Here is a 9,557-nt window from a genome sequence, read left to right as displayed (position 1 = left end):
TGATGCCTCCCAGGTTTGCCATTGGAATTTAGCAGTAGGGCTTTTGCTGTAGGTTTGCCAGGCAGGGTCTACGGAGGCCAGTGCTTCTCTGGCTGCAGTCAGCCATTTGCGTTTTTGCCCAATGCACCACACAAATCATTCTACTTTCTCTTCGTGCATTTGCTCTTTGCTCACGCAGAGCAGAGTTAGAGAGCCCTGTTTTACAGAACTTGGCCTCCCCGTCTCCCAGCCCCACTGCTGGTCTGCCCTGGATATCAGGCACTTGTTTGGGTCAGAACTCTGCAGGATTCCATGCCATCAATTGTGGTTCACAGGTCACTGGCAACCAGAGACAGAGCTGCAATGTTCTCTGGAGCCAGAGAGGGTCTGCTGACTGCCACAAAAATGTCTTTGCAGCAGCCCTGGAACAGCTGTGTGGTGCTCTGCCTGTGTTGTCAGAATGCTGGGGACGATGCCCAATTCTCTGTGAGTTTCCCAGTAATTCTGGTATCTGCTCTTTATATACTAAAGAGCCCACGTACTTTAAGGAGGGGAAAAGAGTGAGCCAAAAGGTTTTGTGCCCAGGATTAAGACTATGGTAAAGTCAGAGAGGAGATCAGACTGCTTACAAGACCAAGAAGGCCTGAGTCACCTCTAGTGGACGTTGGTCCTCTGAAGTTACGAGCACTCGACAAAAATCTACACATGTCCATCTCTTCCCTTGAGGATAAGTAGACCTTCCTGACAAATGATAGAAAAACGAGACTCCTAACCTTTCATTTCATGGAGTGATGTTGCTCACCTTCAAGGACAGATGCACAGTCACTTGAAGAGGCATCAAAATCCTCCATTGCCTAGTAACACACACCAAAAATATCTTAAAGGCATCTCAGAAGAATGTAGAACAACTTTGGAGAGAAATGATGGGTGGTTTGGATGAAAACACTCATCTTCAGGAAAGCCTAAAACTGCTTATCTGAGGGACTTCCCCGGTGGCACAATGGTTAAGAATCCACCTGCCAATGCAGGGGACACGGGTTCAATTCCTGGTCCGGGAAGATCCCACATGCTGCGGAGCAACTAAGCCCATGTGCCACAACTACTGAGCCTGTGCTCTAGAGCCCGCAAGCCACAGCTACTGAAGCCCGCATGCCTAGAGCCCATGCTCCGCAACAAGAGAAGCCCCTGCTCGCCGCAACTAGAGAAAAGCCTGTGCGCAACAACGAGTACCCAACACAGCCAAAAATTAAAAAAAATTTAAAAAACCAAAGAACTGCTTATCCGAGAAGTTATGAGATGGAAGAAAGTGTGGGAATTAAAGAACAGAAAAAAAAAAAAAAACCTTGAAAACTCAAACCATGAGAATGAAACAGGTTGTGAATGACAAAGCAGCCAGTTAAAATCTCTAACTGAAAGTATACTGAAGGTGATACATTTGTCTGCTCTGTTTAGAGAAGATTATGGATGATGGCAACTTCGAATGAGATGAAAATAGTGAACCGCACGTGGCTGCCTAAACTGTCAGTCAGAAGTCACTTTGAAGAAACTCATTGATGCTGCTAACTTAAATGTTTCCTTAAAAGGGTTTAAAAGAGAAGACCAAAAATTATTTTAAATTATTTGAATAAAATCAAATGGATGAAGAGCTTACAGGTCAAATGAAAAGTTTCCAAACTGAGCAAATATCTTAACATTTAAAAATTCACAACCTAAAGGTGAAATTCAAGAACTTCAACTGAAACTTCAAATACCGCCTGAACTGTGTCAAGAACATGCAGTGAAACTTTGCAGAAAACCAATCGAGGAAGTAATTTACCTCTTAGGGAAAAAACTTCCTAAAACATAGGAAAGCATCAGCAGCATGAATTGGAGACACAACTCCAACTGGAAGATGGCTGAAGATCTGGAGAAAGAATTACAATGAACAACTTCCTTCTTGGAAAGCTAGATGGACTATCTCCCACGGGAAAAAAGCACAAGAGAGCTGGTTGGCAGCTTCGTCAACTGAAAAAAAGCTCAATGGACTAAGAAAAGGAAATGGCCGTACCAGACAAAAATCGGCTGAAGCTGATTAAATTTCCAAATTTCTCAAGCAACCCTACAGTGGGCTGATTAATGGCCACACCCTACTGTCTGGATCCTGTGTACATGTCATGTCACATGGCAAAAGGGACTTCACAGAGGTCATTAAGGTTATGGATCTTGAGGTGAGGACTATCCTGGACTCACCAGATGGACCCAACCTAGTCACTTCAGACCTTAAAGCCAGAGAAATTTCTCCAGCTGGAGCCAGAGAGACACAGCCAGAAGAGGAAGTCAGGGAACTTCCAAGTGGGAGAAGGATTCACTGCACTGCTGAGGTGTAGGTGTCCAAGTGCAAAGATTGAAAAAAGGCCTCTAGAAGCTACAGCCAGCCCCCGGCTGACAACTGGCAACAAAACAAGGACCTCAGTCCTACAGCTGCAAGGAACTGAGTTTTGCCAACAACCTGAATGAGCCTGGAATGAGCCTCTCTATAAGAGCCCAGCCCGTCAGCACTTTGATGCAGAGAAACCAGAGAGCAAAGCCACACCTGTAACTTACAGAACTAGAATAAATGTGTGTTGTTTTGAGGGCTAAGTTGAGACCTAATGCCCTTCTATTCAACAAGCAGCCCTGGGCATAGGTCCAAGAGGATCAGTGCATCCCCTGAGCCATCAGGTCCCTGGGGGAGGAGGAAGGTTAAGGAGTCTGGAATGCAGGTCACATGCAGGTTTGATTCAGCTTTCAAGGCATCTGACCCCTGCATACCCATGGCCACGGGAAATTTTCCTGCATTCTCTCTCTTTAAAAGTCATTTTGAGTCATCTGTTTTTAGTTTAACTACTATTTTTTAATTGAGGCTACATCTGCTGAAAAAATTACAATTCCTAAGGTAGTGTTTTTCAAATATAGGTGGTTGTTATGTAATTCTTATGCATACATTATTTCCACTTCACTAGACCCTGTAGAGAATAAGTCATATAAATATTGTATTTTGTTTAAAATAAAAGGTCTTATTTATTTATTTATTTATTTATTTATTTATTTTTGGCTGTGCTGGGTCTTTGTTGCTGCACGCGCGCAGGCTTTCTCTAGTTGCGGCGAGCGGGGGGCTACTCTTTGTTGCGGTGAGCAGGCTTCTCATTGCGGTGGCTTCTCTTGTTGCAGAGAAAAAATAAATTAACTAATTAAAATAAAGTAAAAGGTCTATTATCACTTAAGCCATCATTGAACTTCGACATGACCAGATGGAAACATTCAAAAGAATAAAGATCATTTCTATATCCTATGAGCTGTCATTAGAAATCCGTAAAAGTAAGCTGATACTTACCTCAAAATTTTTTGATTGTTTTTAAAAACAACACACACACAGACCCAAATGACAACACCACCCCCAGCTAACCTTAGTCCTATAGTATTTTTATAATCACTAATTCATAGATGAGAGGATTTGACATTTGCATTTGTTTCTTATTTTTCCATTTTTTAACCTTTATTTTGTTTAGGATATTCTTTACTGTTTAAATGTCTCTAAATGTTATGCAGTCAACAGGTTTTCCTTTTGTGAAAAACATAAAGATACTTCTTGAGCTGTTGTTACATCTAGCAACCTGCTAGGTGCTGGAGATCCAAGATGACTAGACCTTGGCTGGTTGTCCCTGGGGGCCAGGGGTGGTGAGGGAGAGGCTGGGAGACAGCCGTGTAAACAAGTGATTGTTGGATGATGCAATATGTGTAACTCCAGGGTGTGTGCAGAGCCTCATGGCATCGCCACAGGAGATGCAAATTCTACCTGCAGGGGTCAAAGCAAAAGAGGCAAACTTCCAGCTGAATTTTTAAAAAGATTTAGGGATTCAGTTTTTCTGTGGATCATGCACTACGTTCAAAGAGCATTATAAAGTCTATACTCTTGCCTCTCTTGAATTTTGCCAAGAAATTTAGCAAGGGTTTTCCCCTCATGGCCTCTAATATCATCTTTGGAAAGGAATCTAAACTGAGAGTTGGAAAACTGGCGTTTTATACCTAAATCCAGCATCTACTAAACAAATGGTTTGGGCCTCAGTTTCTGTAAAAATGGCAATTAATCATAACCATCCTGCTTACCTCGTAAGACAATTGTAAAGATGAAATTAGATCATATATGTGAAAACACCAGGGCACTCTACAGATTACTCCAGGTTGAAACATTTCTATACTGAGTTGCCTGTGGCTGATGTGAATGACTGCCGTGCATTAAAAGAACAGATTAATCAGAATAATAAAGATATTTGATTCCTTAGAGTTCCACAGCACCGTTCTTCTGAAGCTTTGCACATCTGTTCTCTCTTTGGCCTCCTAATGTCTTTCCAGGATAGGCTGGGGCACGTGTTACTGCCCCAGACTTGCAGAAGAATGAGGAAGATGAAGTCACAGGGCGGAATCCGGACTTGAACTCCAGCTCTTGCCTTCAGACCATCCCTATACACATATGGTGCCCAGAGCGCCAAGGAGGAATGGCTGTGATGCTTCCTAACAGATTATTTTAATAACCATTCAGAAGAGATAAGGATATATTTATTCCAATTACAAATGCTCAACAGTAAAGTTCATTCTCTTCAATATTCAACTGGAAATAGTAAATCATGCCTCTAAAATATAAAGGAGAAAGCACTGCCTGCCTGACTGCCCGGGCTCCCACCTTCCTCCCAGTGGTCCCACAGCTGTGGGGACCTCCCTGCTCTGTTCTGCTCCAGACATGCCAGGCACAGAATACCCTTCCCCATCTCCACCTGTGGAAATTCCTCTCCTCCCTAAACTCAGCTCAAATGCCGCTCCTCCCTAATCCCAGATGCCAGAAATAGGTTCCTCAGCTTAGACAAGTGGGTAAGAACCCAGGCCCCCAGGAAGCCTGCCTGAGTCTGAATCTCCATCCTGCTACTTTCTAGCCACTTTTCTGCCTCTGGTCCCTTATCTGTAAGGGGGAAGCTATGGTGGCCACGCTAATAATGGCATGGTCATTGCAGGGTTATTAAAGGGATTAATAAGATAACACATGTGGCACACACTTGATGGCACATGCAATACCTAATAAATACTAGCAGTCAAATTCTCTTCTTTTCCTATGCAGGTTTTCCATCCTGCACCAGGTAGCCAGTTCCCTGAGGATGGGAATTCGTTCCCTGGCACCCCTTGCCTGGTACATAAGTGTAGGTTCCAGCTCTGTCATTTATGATATCCGCGAACTTGGCCTATCATTTAATTTCCTCAAGTCTCAGTCTTTATCTGAGGACTGAGATAATGGGGTTAACATAGAAATCAAAGCCAATAATGTGTATTAAACCACATGGCACAGTGCCGGTAAATAAGTAAGTAAGCAAATATATTTTAGCTACTGTTTGGTGATTAAGAGTTTATATGAAAACTGTATTAAACGGTTAAGGCTCTGATGTCACAGTGTTACTCAGACAGTATTTTCTGACCTTTACAGTTAAAATTACAGATCAAAATTTGAGGATTGAAAAAAGAGAGACAGAGTAGTGTTAGGAGGCTCAGGGCTGGGAGGACCGCAGGAGGCAGCCTGATGAGATTTATTCTCCAAGAGAGACAAGAAGCCCTCAACTCTACTCCTGGAAGGAGGCCATGGCCTCCTCCTGATGAAGGGGGAGGAAATGGGGAAGGGAGAGCCAGTGGGGGAGAATGTAAGGGACATGTAAGATGAAGAAGAGGGAGGCAGAGGGACAGAGGATGAGGGAGACTCGGAGGAGGAAGAGGAGAAAGAAGGAGACAGACAGAGGGGACAAGGGGACCAGAGCTGCTCTGTGACTGAGCAAGCACTCACCTAAGGGTCGTCGGATGGAGTATTACAGCCCATGAGGGTGTTGGGAAAATCTAAGGGGGTAGTTGTTTGTCCCAACACTTGCAGGTTGCATATGGCAAGTAGACTACAAAGGCAGGTCCCACAACTCAAAGAAGAGTCCCACATCCTGCTTTTTTAAATTTTATTTTATCAATATTTATTATGTTTTAAAAGTCATTTAATGGACTTCCCTGGTGGTCCAGTGGTTAAGAATCCATGTTGCAATGCAGGGGACGCTGGTTCGATCCCTGGTCGGGAAACTAAGGTCCCACATGCAGCGGGGCAACTAAACCCACATGCCACAACTAGAGAGGAGCCCAATCACGCACCGCAACGAAGCAAAGAGCCCACGCGCTGCAACGAAAGATCCTGCGTGCCGCAACTAAGACCCGACGCAGCCAATAAATAAATAAATTTTTTAAGTCATTTAATAATGATGGTTTATATATCCTACTTTTTAAATTAATTAATTAATATTGAAGTATAGTTGATTTACAATGTTGTGTTAATTACTGCTGTACAGCAAAGTGATTCAGTTATACATATATATATTCTTTTTTTACATATTCTTTTCCATAATGGTTTATCATAGGATATTGAATACAGTTCTCTGTGCTTTACAGAGAACTTGCTGTTTATCCACCACATCCTGCTTAACCGTGGAACTAATTCAGGAAGGTGACAGATCCAGGACTCGACTCTATTTTCCATATTAACACATAGTATTTTTTTGCTTGGTTTTGATATAGGCTGAATATCCCAGTAATGCCACTAAATTAGAAAGAAAATTGTATGTTGCTTTGTTGATAACTTTATTTTTAAAGCAGAGGATGATTGTAGGTTGTCTTGCTAATGACTTTACTTGGCTTCCTCACCACCAAAGATCTCGGCTCCTGTGGTGAAGGTCACAGGCGGTGGGTGCATGAGTCACACACACACCCTCGATTCAGCGCATCCTTGCCCGTGTGGCTTTGCAGAGACTCCACACGTGGGTGCAAGCATTTGGCTACATCACTGTGACTTTACTCTAGTGGGCCCTGAGCAATAAACATCAAATTATTTCATTTCCATTTATGTTCCTTTTATTTTTTCTTTATGTTTCAGGTGGGGCATTATACTGATTGTATAAGTAGGTTAGATTATCTATGAAAGTCATTTTAGGATAAAAGAGTTCAATTTTTTTTTCTTGACAGAGGGTACTGGGGAGGATGGGATTGAACCCCTGCCCTAGAAGCATTTCTGACCATCCTTTCCCTTAGTTCTCTTCCCTCTTGCCCACTTCAACAGTAGGAGGTGCTGGCCTGCAGGAGCTCCCCCAAAAGGCACTGGACCCTAGCCCTCTCTGTCCTGGGTCTCTGACCACACCCCTGCCAAATGTGTGCTCTGTAAGGAAATAAGGAGACCTGCAAATAGTCACTGTCACTAATTTTATCATATAATAACATGATTTTTAAAAATAAAACATTTAATTTTTAGAAAGTTGTGGTATTTCTGGTGAGTGGGCCTAGCTGGAGAAAATGTAACTGCTTAAAAATGGGGCCCACATGGCCTTCGTCATTCCAAGATCGAGAGACCTCTTTAAAAACACCCAATCATGAATCCCTCCAGCTGGACTGAGAGGCCGTGTCATTCTGGCCACTTCCTGCAAAGATGATCCTGCAACCTTGGGCAAGTACATAGACCCAAATTTTGCATTAGCTGAAAAGGATATAAAGACACTAATTTTCAGTGAGGAAAACATTCCAACATTCAGATCCAGGATGGGAGTTTTTCCCAGGTAGGAAGCCAACAGGGTAACGGTGAAAGCTAGGACTTTGCAGCCAGACGCCCCGGGTTCTTCAGTTCAGCTCCTGTGATCAGCGAGTTTTACTTATCACCCCTGTAATTCAGATTCCCGGGCTGTCGAGTGAGGGCACCAATGGCACCTGCCTCACACAGTGCCTGTGGGGATGAAAAGAGTTATCTGCTGTCAGCACCTAGAGGAATGTTTGGTGTGGAGGAATCACTCGGTAAGTGTTAGCTATCAGGATTCTTCTTCCCGGGAAATTTCCTTCCTTTGACTCCGGCGGGCCCCCCCGGGAAGCGGGGAGCACTGCAGAACGACTCAGCAGTGCTTGTTGCGATCCTGCTATGCCAGGTGCACGGTGCTCTTTCTATCCATGTCATCAAACACAGATCAAATTAGAGGGGAAAGCTCTACAGGAAAACAAAGACACCAGAGAATTCCCCTCTGACAGGCACAGACCAAGACAAAAGGAGTTATGTGAACACGAGCCATATATTCAGAAGAGTTTAGACAATACGCTTCTTTGTTTTATTGCATGAGTTCATGGCACCCAAAGACGCTGCAAATACAGGAGGACAATAGCTGACATATCAGGTTTTGCAGTCATACTACCAGTGGCTGACTGTTTGCCAAACTGCCTTCGGCTTCGGCCCTGAATTCACATAACAAAAAGAGGAGAGTATTAAAATGCTCACTTCCATTTGGCTTTAAAAGTCCCAGCTTAGCTGAAAGATAAATCAAAAATAAAACCAGAATGTAGCCCGTTGCATTTGATGCAGGATTATTAGTTTATTCCTTTCCTGAGGTATCTAAATAGGAAGAGAGAGGGTGTTTCGCAAACATAAGCAGAGGGGAAGCCTGCACAGAATTTATCTGAGTTATTAGTTTACATCAGCCCATGGGTGTTGGACTAGTTTTCTAGGGCTTAACAAATGACCACAAATTCGGTGGCTTATAACAATAGAAATTTATTCTTTCACAGTTCTGGAAGCAAGAAGGCCAGAATCAAGGTGCCAGCAAGGTTGCTTCCTTCTGGAGGGCTGCGAGGGAGCACCTGATCCGTGCTTCCCTCCCAGCTTCTGGAAGTTACCAGCCATCCTTGGCATTTCTTGGCTTGTAGCTACATGACTCCAAACTCTGCTTGTGTTGTCACATGGCCGTCTTCTCCCTATGTGTCCCTGTGCTTCACATGGCATTCTCCTCTGTGTGTCTCTGTGTCCAAACTTCCCTTAGGGTGCTGGATTGGAGCCACCTTAATGACCTCAACTTACCTCGATTACATCTCCAAAGACCTTTATTCTAAATAAGGTCACATTCCCAAGTACCAGGGGTTAGGATTTCAACATCTCTTTTGGGAGGACGCAATGCAGACAATAACAGGTGATGAATTTGCTAATTGCTAAAGAGAATTTAGAGTCAATCAAGTTCTGCCCACTGGCTTGAGTATCTTCATTCCTTATATGAGGAGGGCAAACAGACTTGATTTGGGTAGGGATAACTCTCTTCTAGTTTTCACTTGAGTTCTGTTTTGATATTTTTTTCAGTTTTAGAAGAAATGGTATTTGCCTTGTCTCTAAATCTATTATTAACTCTTTACGTAGATAAGTCACCCCAGAAAGTAAAATTACAAAGGTTGTTGAGTTAGTCATTGTTGGCCATGACATGGGAGAAAGAAAACAGAGGCCACCTCAGAGAAGTTCCTCCACTCTTGCCAGAGGCTGGCTGTGTGCAAAGAACTTCACCAGCTGGGAGGGAAAGTAGCAAACGGGGCCCCTCTCTTTAAAGAAAGCCTGGAATAACATATTCCAGCCCCTTCTGTATCTTAAAAGCAGGCATGAAGTTTGGTTTAAGGCTATTAGCTTCCAAAATTACAAATGTAAGATCGAAGGGAAACAACAGTGACATAGTTCCATGCAGGCAAAATGGTTCCTTCCT

The sequence above is a fragment of the Eubalaena glacialis genome, chromosome 7 (assembly GCF_028564815.1).
Source record: "Eubalaena glacialis isolate mEubGla1 chromosome 7, mEubGla1.1.hap2.+ XY, whole genome shotgun sequence".
In the NCBI taxonomy this organism is placed as follows: domain Eukaryota; kingdom Metazoa; phylum Chordata; class Mammalia; order Artiodactyla; family Balaenidae; genus Eubalaena; species Eubalaena glacialis.
Note: the sequence above shows the minus strand (reverse complement) of the source record.